Source organism: Agelaius tricolor, unplaced genomic scaffold (assembly GCF_023055355.1).
Source record: "Agelaius tricolor isolate 1412-34295 unplaced genomic scaffold, bAgeTri1.0.p SCAF_9, whole genome shotgun sequence".
Classification (NCBI taxonomy): Eukaryota; Metazoa; Chordata; class Aves; order Passeriformes; family Icteridae; genus Agelaius; species Agelaius tricolor.
The window spans coordinates 44757757-44774073 of record NW_027269269.1 but is presented as its reverse complement, the minus strand read 5'-3'; the positions used below and the strand labels follow the sequence as shown (position 1 = coordinate 44774073).

General features: G+C 39.6%; 1 protein-coding gene across 1 annotated transcript in view; it reads right to left on the bottom strand.

Moving 5' to 3' along the window:
* Window positions 1-16317, bottom strand: part of POU2F1 (POU class 2 homeobox 1) — a 101551-nt gene that overhangs the window by 47332 nt on the left and 37902 nt on the right. The window lies entirely within an intron of this gene.

Here is a 16317-nt window from a genome sequence, read left to right as displayed (position 1 = left end):
AGACAGAGTTCTGTTCAAATGCCACTGAAATGACACGTACAAATTAGAAACAACTCTACAGACTTAAGCACCTTTAATCTTATTCCTGCTGGCAACAATAACATCAGTAATAAAGGGGATTTGGAAAAAGCTTTCCACACAATCCAAATAATCCCACGAAAACAATTAGCAAGGTAGAAGCTGAACACAAAGCTGTCAAGCCTTGCACATCTGCGTGGAGTTTTCCACACACGAACACGCACTGTCTCAGCAAGGTCCCAGGCAGGGAAGAGAGTGCTGCCAGGGCAAGGAAGTGGCACGATTCCCTTTAAACGGCTAAAGAGCTTGGTGATTCATTATCGGGTAATCCCTTTGCCACGGCCAACTTAGCAGCAGTGGATATGTCAAGTATTGTGTAACATTTGACACCCATTAATCTATCCCGAGTGAAATCAAAATAGATTTAGTCTTTTGCTTTCCAATGACTTGCAAGAAAAAAACCAAAAATCTATTACTAATCCCTTCAAGCATGTACACAATATGGCTAAAGAAAGCTTATTTGCAGAGCTATGGTTTTTCAAAGGGGCACGTCACACCCACGTTGCATCTTTGAACCACTCAGTGATAACCAGAACGCGCTTGCTGCTGCGACCACAAAGTACACTGGAGAACTGAGAAGAGGCTTTGGTCTATGGAGAAATCAATCTTCTTTTCCAAAAGTGGTCCACAGAAGTAAGTGGACTAACTATGAGGCTCTATTAAACCATTTCAAATAGTTTGTTTGCTACTCAAAAACTCGTGTCCTAAACAGCAAGAACATTTATATAAAAATTCAAGCATGACATGGCCATCACAAAATTTATTACTCCATATTCTGATCAGGAAAAGATAGTATGATGATGCAGATGATTACAGGGTTGAGCCACCCACTTCCAGGTGCTAATGTGAATTTAAAGAGGAAGTTGTTTTTTTCTTTTTTTTTCTTTAAAAATACCATAGCTGTACTTTTCTTCTCCTCATTTCTCAAGTGAATTCAAGCACCACCTCTACAAACAAGAGGGAGTGAGAGAAAAGGGACTTCTCAATCATCCAGTACTGACTGGAATTTATTTCCACGCTTGACCTCTTCTTCTGTTCAGGTTCATATCTCTACTTAACACAAGATGTTCCCAGCTATATATTTAACATGAGTGATCTACACTTGAAAAAGATTGCAAGAAGAGAGGTAGAAGGTGCTCCCTACTACAGGGAGACAACTACATGTGCTGAATAGGTTTTCCTAATACCTGGTTTTCTACTCACTCACGTGTCCCACTGAGACCTCTGAGGCACACATTCATGGTTCACAGACCTTCAGTAAACTTCACTCCTGCACACATACTTTTGGAGTTCACTGGGAGATAATCCATGTGCCTTACTGGAAGAGGCTGGACACCAGTGGCGCAACAAACCAAGGAGCTGACAAAGCAAGGTGCAGAGCTGAGGCACAGCAGGGCAGGACAGCAGTGCTCTGCTCAAAGCGGAGGGTGCTGGGCGGTGCAGCACAGGTGCAGCGCCGAGGGCGCAGGAAGTGACCGTTGGAACCGGGCACGCGTGCGGCCATGGCTCATCTGCCTCACAAACATCAACCCCACACAAACCTTCACTGGAGCTCCAACATCCACCAACAGCCTAACTGAAGTCAAAAATTATTGTGGTGTTGACCTGTCAAATTAACAACTGGCCAAAAAAAGACAAATAAACAAAAGCCCTCCCCAAACCAACCAGCCAACCAAAACCAAACACCCCAAAAAACCCAAACCAAATGGTTCTTTTGGTGACCACTTCATTCTTTGACAATGTTATTATCTTACCTTTTATCTAAGCTCATAGAATTATAGAATGGTTTGGGTTGGAAGGACCTTAATGACCAGGCAGCTCCAGCCCCCTGCCCTGGGCAGGGACACCTTTCACTAGACCAGGTTGCTCAGAGCCCCATCCAGCCTGGCCATGAACACTTCCAGGGATGGGGCATCCACTTTTTGTTTTGCTCTGGTTTTTTTGTGTTTGTTTGTTTAAATTTACCATTGACAGTCTTTTAATCTCTGCTCTAGTAGAGAAAGAAAATGTCTGGGGAGAAATGGTGCCTATCACTGCTCCAAAACCAGTGGTGGAATACATTAGTTTAATGTTCTCTTTAGGTTCTGACACAACACTGCCCATTCTTTTCTTTATGGCTGTTTATTAAAAGTTACTTAACACCCTGAACTAAGGACATACTTCTGGCACTCATGGTTAAGCAAAACAGCACTCTGGGCCTTGCTCACAGTTTCATTTTTCCTCCAAAGGCACCTCTTGAAGAGAAAATGCTGCACTTTGTGATAAGTAAAAAGCTTGCCACATCCCATGAAACCACAGATATCTCAAAAAATGTGTCTCTCCTCTTTAGCCAATTCTACAGTTTTTACATTAATGATTTTTCCCCCATAATCCTATTCAAACTCTTCCTTAAAACCCATGGAACAAACACAGAGCCAGGTACGACAAAGACGGATTTTCTTTAGCCAGACACTTCACAACCTGCAGATAACATTTCAGGAGACTCTTTCTACCCCATTCACTTCTTTTTGTCACTTCCTACGTATTTCCCATACCATACCACTTCAAATGAATGTCTTGCTTTTGCAGTCTGCCCCACAAGTATGTCACTTTCTTTATTCAGTTATAATGACAATACCTGATTCCTTAAATAACTCTGGTTTTGGAGAGGGAGCATCATTTTTACCTGTAGACTATGCAACTCTTGGTTTTTTTTATATGGATGTGTTTCCATATATTACTAAAATGTCATTTACTACATGTCCTCCATGACAGCTAAGAAATTTCTGCCCCTATCCAGCTCAGTGACAAGCATGACCTTTGCAAACTTCAGGGCTGCACTTTCTGATGAGATTACCCAATAACCCAACTCATTATTTCCCTTTTAAACAGTGGAGTGCAAAGGAATATGTACAAATGGAGTACAAAATACAGGGAAAGGAAATAACTGCAACATTAGCATGCTGCTTTCATTAGTGTATGAATGCTTAGGACATTTTACCTTGAAGGTACTACATTGTAACTCAAGACATTTCCAAGCCTCCATCCCACAACCCAAATGAAACCTAACAAAAATTTCAACAAACAGAACTCCAATGTGTTATTAAAAAAATTGTAAAAATCACATACTTCAACAAAATAAACTGTTATTAAAGTTGGCACAATCCTCTTAGAGTAATTATGGACAGACAGCAGTCTGTTCATAGCTAGTGCTGCAAGCTAACTCTAATTTTAGCCACCACCTTTGACTGTGGCTAACAGAATTGATTTTATCTGAAAATTGGTAAGTTTGCTCTGAAAGCCAGAAAGAGCAGTTGTCTGGAAAAGTCAAATAAAATTGGCCTGGGTTAGACTTACCAGTCATTAGGCAATTGCTATGAATTGGAATTTTAGTCTACATCTAATTTTACTTCCCACAAACTCAAATTATAACTATCCTTTAAAACTTTCAACCACACAAAATGCCTTTCAAAATTCCTTTGTGTACATTTTTGAAGGAAATTAAGCATGTGGAGAGCTGAGCAGGAATGCTAATTTATCTTATCAGTGCAGGACAGCGGATACTTGTAAGCACCTGATACATTAATATAAAAGGGTTTGTTTGTGGGTTTGGTTTTTTATGCAACTTATTTTTGTCCACAGAAGGTAGCAACTACCATGGATTAAGTCTTTTTTTTCATAGAAAGAAAACTGTGTTGATGACAAATTTACAATACCACCACACAAGGAGGGAAGAAGAAAGGGGGGCAGTGATACAATGAGAGAAATAAAATAAATACCCTTATTCAATAAATACAGAATTATAATGTCCACAAGCAAACAGCCTTATTTGAAACTCACAGCTAATTCTGCCACTCAGGTGTATCATCTGAACACTTTGCCCTACCCTCACTGCCTACACGCCATGGCACGCAAGAAAGCATCCATATTATATTCACATTAAAGATTTTCTTCCATCCTGTTCAATGTTTTCTTTTCAATAGCAGAGGGTACAAATTCGTGCAGTCAACCCCTGTTAGTTAAGTAAATGTTATTGTCACAACGTTTACTTAGAAATTATGGAATATTTTGAAGAGCAGTAAATGTTAGGTCTTTCCATGTCTTGAATTAAGCTCTCCTGTTCCACTCATTATGTTTTCATGGTTTTCATGACTATTTCATAATGGCTTGAAACTTTTTCTTTCATGTTGTTTTTAGTGGGTTTTTTTGTTTATTTACATGCATCATAAGCACTGACTCCAGGAACTAAATTCAAAAACCAACCTGAAGTGCCACACCTTTGAAAACCAACTTGTGTTTAACTACCATGTTCCACCTGCCACAGAGCTGTTGCACATTAGCACATTTGATTGTCTTCAGGGCATTCACCTCCCTCCAATTTAACTTGAAGTTAGCATAGAAAATGAACAAATCATGCTGATTCCACCACGCTTCAGGTATGGTGCAATACCACTACATATTCATTGTTCTAGTAAACTGGTATATAAAAAGTAGTATGCAAACTAAAGCAGGAGTTTTAAAAAACACACACAAAAATTTCTTAAAATGTGGCTATGGGAAACACCTGTTTTGAATTTTTGTCCACTTATGTGGGTCTCATTCTCCTTTAAAATTATTGGTTTGTCAAATCCAAAATATTCCACACTGACAAGTACTGAGCACCTTGGGTAGGTATATTTTGTCTATTAGTGAACACCTCTTGTATTTTATTACACTTACAGGATTTGCATGCCTCACGTTACTTTTCAAAAAAGGACTGCAGGACAAAATAAAGTCTGAAAAGAAGACTGATGTGAAGTTGCATGAACAAAACACAAGGGAGGGCTGGAGAACAAGATCAGTAAAACTTCAACATTTATCAGAATTAGGAAAAAAGGGATTTAAGGGTGCATGTCTATGTTATAGTAGTCCTGAGGAAAAAAAAGAGGCCATGTTTCTTCCCCCTCCTCCCCAGCTCCCCCTTCCCCAAACAAAACTCAAAAACAACCTCAGGAAAAGCTTGCAAGCCTTTATGGATGGTGCACCTTGGGGCAGCTGGAGAACCTGGAGCACCATCAGGTACCAGGCCCATGAGGAAGGGGGTGACCCCAAATTTCCCCTGGCAGGGAACACCAGCCAATCCTCATGTACCTCCTGGACCTAAGGTGGGTCCTTTGTTCCCACAAATGACATTTATGGCAATGTGTCTTCCCCACTGAAGACTGAAATCATGCACACATTTGAATGGGAAAGGTAAATGCAGTTCATACTGCCAAAACACCACGCAATGAAAGTAGTTTCAAATTGTTATTGCAATACACACTAAAAATACCAAATATTTCAGAAAAATAAATATTATCTAATATGCAAATCACAACACAATTGACTTGCCTTGACACAGAAGAGTACTTATGCCAAGCTCAAATATTGAACAGAAATATTTATTTTAGCAGCTGTATGAATTATTACAGCCTGGAAGCATCGCTGTATGTGCATTCCAAAAGCATTAAATTTGCCTCCCTGTGTCCACTCACATAACAGGGACAGGCCCTCAAAGCTTAAAAACGTTATTTTCAAACTCACCTGTAAATCAAAACATAATGCCTTATGCCAACACGCTGTTTCCCTGTTCTCCACTTTGCCAAAGTAGCAATTACTAGTCTAGCTTGATGAACAGGGGCTCTACAAAGAAGAGACTAATTCAGTGTATGACTTAACCACACAGCACTGCTCAAATCCCAGAGCCTCCACACCACTTGTCATTAACTACACTACAGGTCACTCTCAAAATACATAAATCAAAGTCACGGGTTTAAGCTTACAATGAGTCCTGCTGGAGCCAACTGGATTCATCAATACCAACAGCCCTGATAGTATTTAGCTCTAGTTAGCTAATTAGAGTGCTTGACAAACAAATTAATAGCAAAAAGCACATGCAAAATCTCTGCAGTTCATCCTATTAATTGAAGTTGCATGGCTGTTGTGCCCACGCTTTGCAGGAACTGCTGCTTTTGCTCTCTCTTCCTTAATAACTATCTCAAATCCAAGGAAGGATATTGCTTTAATGCCCTCAGCACACTGATCCAGACACTATTAACACCTGTAGGAACCACAAGACATGTCATGAGAATGCTTCTTTCTGAAGCTTAAATTATTTGATCTCAAAAGAGGAAAAGGCCAAATTCCAGACAAGCTGCTTTGTATGTTACAAATTGAACAAAAAATTGCCAGATGCAAGATCTGAAGAAAGAAACAGAGTTATTCACAGCGCAGACACTGATTCCATCCATCAGCACACGTATCCAAGAATCTATCATTTTGGCTGCTCAGGGCTAACATAAGACTGTATTTGCTATCAGCCAGGAAAAAAAAAATAATACAGAGTGCTTGGGCACCTGGGTCTTTAATTTCCAATAATTTAGGAACAGCAGAAAGTGAGAACCATGGGATAACTACGCACATGAAGTACCACCTACATGAGATTTTCCACGAGATGTTCACAAGCCTGGTTTTGCCCATTTTAGCACCTATACTGTGCTAAAGCAGAAAAGGCATTGATCAGCTTTTCCACAAAATAACCACAAGAAGGGGTTTACTAGAAACAATGCTGAAGGGCAGCAAGGCTGACACCTGTGGCTGTGTTTGCAGAGGATTTGCTGGGAAGACATGCACATTGGATTTTCAGGCCCATGGACATACCACTGAAGGCAGGAATTTCTTGTTTATTTCTCCAGCAAATCAGAGAAGAGGTAAACTTTTGCACACTGCCTCATTTTTTGTAATTTATTTTGATTGGAATTTTTAGTTTGACAGGTGCAGAATCCTCTCAAAAGAAAAAAAAAAGCCATGATCTACTTAAAAATTACAGAGTAAAAGAAGACAATTGAAAAAATTAGGTCAAAAGACCTAACTATAAATTTTCAAAAGTGATGCCCAGAATACTTGAATTCTTAGTTGCCCATTCCTCAATAAAGCACAAGTCTCATATATACATTTCTTTTTCTTTTTTTTTTTTGCCACAGAGAAATCAAAAATTAAAACCAGGACACTGAATTTAGGGCCTTGTCAGTACCACAACCATGGGCCATGAATGCTGAGGCAGCAAAAAGCAGCATTGCTGCCTTGCTGCCTCTTACACAGCTACACAAGAGAGTTGGTCTGCCTTAAAACTACTCCAACTGCAAGGAGAAACACTAACCCTAATCTGTTTTTTAATCCAAGAGGGAGAAATGTTTACCCTGGTGAAACACAAAGGCAGCAAGGACACAGAAACAAACAAATGGGAAAGATGGTTCCAGCAGGAATATTGCCTCAAAACTTGCACTGTCTACAGCTTCAGTCCACTCCTGTGTTACACACCCATCTTATGAATTCTGGCATGTAAATTGTGTGACAAACAGAAGAAATTAAAAATTACAATCTCACAATAACTATTTATTTCCTCTTTGGGACACCGACTCTCAGCACTAATGCTGACAACTTTTACAAGTACGCTTACACATGCACATACCCCACCAATGCCACTGGAGAATACTCTGACTTCTGGTCTCACACAGGCCATTTCCATGCTCAAAAATGGAAATGTGATTCCTACACCATAAAATTTAACTACAGCATCACTTATTTTCATCAGATACATTGAAGAAGGCATTAAAATTGCAAGGTTTTGAAAGTAAAGAAAATGGAGAGTTGTTGACTGACAGAAGCAGCAGCAGAGCAACAAATACAATTATACAAAAGTAAGTAGTTTAGCACAGAGACATCTTAGAGCACTAAACCCCAAATTCAAGGAACTGCTCACATAAGAATTTAAAAATAACTACTAATAACTGTAAGATGTCATAGTAGACCAATCTACAGAAATTAAACAAGTACACCTCATAAATGTCTGAGACCTCTGTATAAAACCCCTGTAGGCTGATCTAGAGCATCAAGCCAGGCTGAAAACTGGAATTCTCAAGGGACACCACAGCTCTGGTGACATTAACAACAGATCAGAATTGAAGCTGTTTACAAGCAACCACACAATAACCCTCAGAATTTTTCATATATATATATATATATATATATATATATATATATATATATATGAGTGTGTGTATGTATATATGAATATGATATATAAACATATATACTTTTTACTCATGCATATTTTATGTTTTATATAAAACATGTATTCTATATTATAAACAGTGTATATATAATATGTTTATATTTTAATAAGGTAGTGATTTCAGATTTCTCAAAGCTTCTAAGCCTACTGTTCTGAAAATAGTTTACATGTTCCGTTTTCCTGCAGAAAGGTACCCCAACAGTGCCAACCCAGTGGAAGAAATAACATAAAGAGCAAGCCAGCATACAGTGCTGTTTTCATCACTTTTGTCCAATCTTGATCAAAAGGCAAGTTGCTGTAGTGAGGATGAAGAAGCAAGAAAAAAAGTAAAGCCCCTAAGTGCCAGGATACCATCATCCCCAAAAATCCAGCCACGAACAGCCCAAGAGCTGCCAACTGACCACCACTGCTGACTTGAATGAAAATCATTCCCCAGCCTTCTTAGGAAGTCAGTCACCACTGAAAGAAGAGCAATTCAGTATTCAGAAAAACCCCCTCAAGCTAAGCTCTCCAGCAACACTCAATATTGCACTGACATTTTAATACTGCACTGAGTTGATCTAACATGCCATTTTAAAAGAAGGACCTGTATTCCACATTGCTTTCACAATCCCTCACCACCACAGAGAGATGACTCATTAAAAATGCAGAGAAAGTTAGCAAATTCTATGGGATTTAACTAAGTCAGAGGCAATTAAAAAAAAAAAATCCTCTGTGACATTCCAGTTCCAACAAGCCTCACAACACTCTGGTGAAATGCATGTGAAAAGGTTACAAAATTCAGAGCCCTGCATGAGCCTGCAAGAAGCATGAATACGAGCATCTTTTCCATCCAATGTCACAGTCTCAAAATGACAAGCCCTTTTTTGCCTGCCTACCAGCGAGTCTACACTCCTCTTTTCTTCTTTTGAATTTTCCCCAACTTAAATTGAATGCAAATAAGCCAGGTGTGGTCCCCAGAGCAGTAATCTGCAGATAGTCCCCACCGAGTTCCCATAGCAACTTGCACAGCTGGCCACGAGAAAGAGGTTGTATCTGCTTCATATTGGCTACAGAGTTTAAACACTCAGCAAGTGAAACACCAATTACTGCATCTTGTAAAGGAAACATCTACTAAAAAGCACATCCATTTTTCCTTCATTAACACAGGAAAATAAACCTCTGGATATGTTCCTAGTCCAGCAATTGCTCAGCATGTAAAGTGAATATTTGTTATTTAGAAGAGGCGATGCCTGTGAAGGAAATGGCTTCTCTTTTCTGCTGCAAGGAACTGAAGTTTAAGAAACACTACAGCATTTGGAAAATGCCTGTCATTCTGTACCTTGCCATCAAGAAAAAACATAGCTGGAAGAGAAAAGTCAGAAACTCAAATCCTTCTGGACAAGTTATAAGACTTCCACAAGACAGTACCTCTCTGACAAGTGCTTTGTAATATTTCAAATTTTTACTGTACTCTTGCTGTATCAGCTAAGTCTCAGTGTAAAAGTCCAAAGTTACTGTGACTGACAAACAGCTGTTCATTCCATACAAAACCTGCCCTTTGTTCCTTACCTACAGAGATCCCTCCTGCTATTAATTCCATGCCTTTCTACATCCTGCATGCACAGCTCTCTACTTTAGCCTGCAGCTCCTCACCCCAGCCTTCTCACTGTTTCCATGCCATTTCTCACCAGACCCATAGCAGCTGGCTAAACAACCAGGGAGAAGGCACTGGGGCTGCTCTGGAACCAGGGGAGGACTGACTGGCCACATATAGGTACTGGATGGTCAACCCACCAGACAAGCCATACAGATAAGGACCAGGCTTTCCCTGCTTTTCCTTTGGCACAGCCACAAACAAAAAATCTCTCCTGTCCTCAGACTGAGGTTTCAGGTAAGAACAAGGCTTAGGGGAAAGGATGGGCCCAAGTATCCCTGCTAACATCCTACAGCTCTTGGGAAGCAGGAACACAGATGGTACCCAAGACACTGCCCACCCTCTCCCACCCCCAATTACAAATCCAAGACTTTTTGGGGCAGAGAATGTTGCTAAACATGAAGTAACCTCAACAGATTTTTCTCTGCACTAACATCCTATTGAAGCCCTGCAAACATTGAGGAACCAGCCTCCAGCAAGGAGTCCTACAGTCCAAGCATACAATAAAGAACATTCTTTTCTATTTTGCTTTTAATCTGTCTTCTTCTGCAGCACCACTTTAATGTCCCCTACTTCTTGCACAATAAGAATCCATGAACTGTAAGCTTCTATTCCCCCTCCATGACACTTCACTGACTTCTGCCATATCCCCCCTTAGCTCTATCTTCTAGGAAGGTAACAGTCTACACAGCTGTCCATTAAAAGTGTGAATGGATTCCATAAAATAATTCCTAATACTGCTTTTCTACATATTTTTTTAAATGTCTGAGGAGAAGAGCTGCACAGTCTAGTACCTAAGAGAAAGAAGCACCAATGGATTGTGGCACAATGCTATTTTTTCTTATATTGCTTTGCACTCTGATCTCTTCCTGTTAAGTCCTAGCATTTGATTGGCTTTTTGACTACTTGTTGAGCACGAAAATGCAGCAGCTATTTCCATGAAAAATTGTAACATAAAAGATCTCATACATGAAGCATTAGTGATCTCTATATTAACTGCACATAAACTCAGGACCTTATCTTCTGTTCAACAGGAACTTAGTATCATTGAAACATCTGTTCAATTTGGTTAAAATTGGACAACTGGTTTTGAGAGAGAGTGGAAAGGAAAAGTCAGAGAGACATAACACAAACCTCTCTTTCCTTTGGAAATCTGGTTAAGTAAAAATAACAACATGATGCTTATCAGTCCCCAAAAGAGCAGGAGGTTGATAAGAAACAGCCTCAATATCAGTCACTCCTGTTTGTGCTGACTTTACAATGTGTCTGTCCTTGTACCTGGCATAACCATCTCTCAGTGATCCCTATTCTTCCAGGAGGGCATGGCAAGCTTACCCAGGAACATTCAGCTTGTAACTTCACAAGAGGCCACCATTATGCCAGTTGTACCATATGAGAATGTGCATTTGTCTAGGAAGGGGGAAATATAAACAACCAGGAGCAGTTCAATGTGCATTTTGGACATTAGCTATAAATTTCATTCCTCCTTAACATATACAAGACACTGTATACCTGTGAGCTCTTCCCATTATCCCACCTGTGGGAAATAACTTGAATCCATCACTAACTTGAAAGCTGCTCATTTGCTTAAGTACTTTTGCTTTTCTTCTCTACCTTTTCTGCCTTCCAGATTTCTTTTCTTTTTCTAATCAGCAGCACTTCAAAGAAACAGCTGAGCTGGTGGCATTAAAATGACCAGGGAAACACACAAAGCTTTAGCAGGGCACAACCACTGAGCAAGAGAAACATGCCATTTAGTGTTAAAAATGATGACTGTAAGCCCACTCAGTTGGGGGAAAAAGAAAAAATCACAATTCATTAGAAGGAAGAAAAAAATAGTATTCCCCTATTCACCTGGCATAATTTGCACTTTAAGAACCACACCATATTAACATTGACAGTCCACTGCATATCGATAAAAGCCAAAGACTTAAAAACTGAAGGCACTCAGTCTGTATTGCAAGCCAGTAAAATTGCACATTTTACAGGAAGAAACAAAAGGGGAATAAAACTGCCAGAGTTTGGAACCTGAGAGGCTGAAAAATTGAGAGATTTTACACTGAAAGTGAACATGCAATTTTGAAAGAATTAGTAGTAATACCAGCAATACTGGTATAACAAATAAATATTTAATGTCAGGTGTTAAGGAGGAGACACTCTAAATGCAAATTTACCCAAGCACACACACACATGCTCTCAGCTCTCACTCATATGCATCCCTTACACCAACAAAGAGGCAAGTTTTGTACATCTCAAAAATACAGAAGGTTTAAGTACATATTGATTCTGTCCTCTACAGCTCTTATCTCTGCTGTGGTTTCTTTCATGATATTTGTTGCCTGCTGAGGACAAACTTGCACTGAAACTGCCCATATGCAATTCAAATGTCATTTCACCAACCCTAACCCTACACATGGTACTTGCTTATGAACAGCTTTAGTAGGGGATGGAGGGGAAGGGAGGTCATAGGGAGGAGTGAAGGTTTTGCCTTCTGATGAGATCTGGAGACAAACACAACATTTCTGTAATAAAAGGAGGACATTGAACACCTCCTATGTAACTTCAGCCTCAACTTCCAGGTGATGGATGGGATTAAGAACAGTCTCATTAACACACTCTAATAGACAGAGCTATAAACCATTTTCTTAGCTTCAGTTGTTAACTGGCAGTTCATTTTTTATAAGGCATGCCCTAGAACTGAAATCACCAGCATCAGTTTCCATTAACTGGATCTTTCTGTGCACCTTGGGCTGGTTAAAGAGGCTCCCTTAACCATAAGACCTCTTACACTCAGTGAGCAAGTCACTGTTCACTAGGTCAAACTTGGTGTAACCAAAATTTCTGAATTTTAATTTCAGTTTGACAGGCTTTTCACATTCTGAATCCATCACATCTCTGGCTTTGTTAGCAACTCTCCTGATGTTACAAATTTCCTAGCAGCACCATAAGGTTAGACTCAACCACATTTGTAACTCAAGTATTGTGTTATCACAGGTATTGCCTCACCCCAAAAGCCATTTCCCAGCTCGAATTCATCACAATTCAACTCATTTTTAGAGTGCACGTGTTTCAGAGCACAAGCTCCTCTACCAAAAGTGAAACCCACAACTTTTTTTGCTAGGTGTTTAGCAGACACTTTATTTAGCTGAATTAAAATACATGGGTAAGTTCCCAGAAAAAAAAATTGGTGACTTACACCCCTTTGGGGTGTAGCAGTAATGGACCTGAGAGCAGCAACTCCACCGATATTTGCATCCAATGAAAACTTCACCACTAAAGCTTCCATACTTCTTCCTGATCACTGGCAGATACAGAAAGCACTTGCTGAAGAAAAAGACACAGCCAGTAGATTTTGACTTTCCATTAACAACTGTATTGAAATTTTTCAGTTGTCCTGTCCTTAATCCTTTTAGTACGTGTTACTATTGATTTTGTATCACTTTAATTTGGTAATCAATGAAGTAAGCCATTCTAAATCAGATACATTATAAAAGAGTGCATTTTATCAATACAATTACAAAACAGAGCTTTAATCTTAACAAGAACTGAAAAGGCTTACAGCAAATTCACCTGAAAAGACTTTCTCTCCTGCCCCAGAAAATTGTATGAATTGACATTAGATTATTTTTATTGACCAAAAATTGTCTATCAGCAAATAAAATTATCTAGTTACTCAAGCGAGTGCAACTGACCTCCAGCTTTTAAAATAAAACTGCCCCATTTTTTGACATTATTGACTCGCTCATTTTTCCACCCCCTCTCTGCAGCTTCCTTAGTCACTCAAGATTTACCAACATCAACAAACACATAAAATCAACGAATTAGAGAGGTTTCTTTCCAGTCAGTCTAAACTACTAAATGCAAGCTGCCTTGTCTTGCACATTTTAGAAATCCAACTCATACAGTCTCTCCAGCATTCCACTTCCTCCCCAATCCCACTTACTTTGAGAATGGCATTTTCTCCCCCATTTCTAGGAAACACTTAAGGCCACTCAAAAGCAGGTGAGCAGGTGGTGATCTGTGTAAGAACAGAGGTCTTCACCCTTCTGCACATTTCACAAAGTGTCTGAGGACTACAACTCCACAGGCTGGTCAGTCAGCCTAACAACTGTCTCTCACCAAAGAGGGGAGTGGAAATTCCATTATTTCCTCTATTTTGGGGGCTTGGTCTGGCTTTTTGGAACCACTTTATCAGGCCAGAGAGGTGTCTAAGTAGTGCAGAAATTGATAAATGGGGAGAAGGGGGAGGGAGAGGTGCTGCTGTGGTGGCTCACTTTGGCTCATGAAGTCCTATCTGCAGAGACATTCATCCTACATCATGCAATCACAGCAAGAGTTGTATGCAAATTTTGAAATAAAGGCATTCACTGGTAATACTTGAGCTTTATCAGCTTGCAAAACACCATCAGGAAAAATAGACCAGGGTATTCCAAACAGTTCCCTGTGTACTTGTATTTCATTAGCTTGAGAAAGGTAATTCCACATGACTACATCAGACAGTGCTTCCCAAGCCATGCCACTGCCTCTCCTCCTTATTTGCTAACCAGGACATGACCACTGTGGAGGGAAAAAGCCAGACTGCTATTGCAGAAGGAGAGTACAGAGAGCAAACTGACAAAGCTGGAGCTGGAATCCTCCTAAGACAGCAGAAAGACATTGAAGACCAGATCTCCATTTGGACTCCTCTTTGCCTCATCAAGTGGGGGGAAACCATATAAGGTATTTATTATGATTATTCTTCAATAAACTTTTTTTTTAGAATCTAAAAATCTATAGCATCCTTCTAAATAGCAGAGCATGGACAGCTATTTGTCTGTCAAGCAGCTTTTGCTGATGGATAGTAGATACCCAGTAGCAGAGGTACAATTTTAAATAAGTCATCTGAGTTTATTCTTTCATTTCCCTCATTTTTATATTAAAATACCAGCCATCAATACTTGTCCATCCACCATGAGCTGTTCTTTCAGTGATTACTTGGCTGCAAGAGTCAACAGGCAGGCTACAACATCAGGAAGTCATATAGCATTCCTCACAATTCCTCTTTGATATTTTACTTCATTATGCAAGTTTGAAATCCTTCAGTATTACTTCAGTTGACAATAATCTACCCTATGTGTGCAATGAATCATCAGTTTGCCTATTAAATTAGCAATCAAATTAATGATTAATTTATTAGGGGTTTTGTCCTGCTAATTACAGAAACATATGTATCACACTATAAAGTCCCTTTTTATTGCTGCTGAGATTACCTTATTTGGTTTGAGCATCAATTTTTACCAATATTTTTTTTTTTAATTATCACACTTGAAACCAGACATACATTCAGTTCTCAATCATGTGCCCACTATTTTAGCTGAATTTTTAAACCTCCCCAGCACCAATTTGATGTCCAACATGCTCCTCACTTAAAAATTTCACCACACACCCCTACTGCAAATAATCACCCTTGCTGTTTCTTTGTCAGGTTTCTGGTTACACTTTGATGGTGGCAGAGCCTGGCCTTTCTCCAGAGACTCTCGTGCACAACTCAATTTAAACTTTGCTTCCCTAAGGAGTCTTTCCAACTACACATTTCTATTCAAATCAACAGATAGCATCTGTTTAAATGGTCATAAGAATTGTTGCAAAGAGATGAACTGCTGAACCTAAAACTTGCCTGATGTATGACTAATATGAGGTACAAGAAACCTCACAGTGGACACCCATGGAATAGCCCACTTACCAGAGAAGTTTCTTCCTAATCCCCTTTGGTTAGCACTTTATTTGTTCCCTGTTGTATAATGGTTTTTCAATTCTTTACAAAGGCTTTACAAAGCTTTCATTTAACCTAGCATAATGTACTGTAAATGAATAATCCCTTTTCTTTCCTGATCCTGTTAATCTTTTGGCCTCTGTTACATCTCACAGCAGTGAGATGCAAATGTTAATTATGCAAGAAGTATAAGATCTGTATTTTGATTTCCATCTGTCCAATACAAGTCCAGAACAAGACACAGATAAGTGAGTGCTTTCCTATCACCATGGGAACATGATTGCCAGGAACATACCAAGAACATCTCATATTGACTCCCAGAAGCCCCAGTCAAGTACCTTCTATCCACCAGAGAGCCTCCTTTATCTCCTTTGTGGATTCATATTTTTCACAAACCCCTGATTATTCTCACTGTAACTCAATCTTCCTCAGGGCTGCAGAAACACTGTCTTACTGACATAACATCTCCCTCTCATTTGCATCATGTATGTCAATTATACCATCTACAAAACACATGTAGATGTAGGAGTAGTTGAAACATTTTATTAATGTGATAGTGAAAACAACCAAAGTTGACAAAGTTGTAGGGCAGCCCCCTTTTCTCCTGGCCATCCCTCCCATGGGGTCACACCAGCATTCAACTCAGCCCATGGTATGATTAGCTCACAGAACTGGGCATCAGAAAATTAACCCTTCTGACATACAATTCTGGCAGCTCAGCTCCCAACCTGGATGCCTGCAAAATCAGACAAGCCCAGCAGAGCAAATGCCATTGAGGGT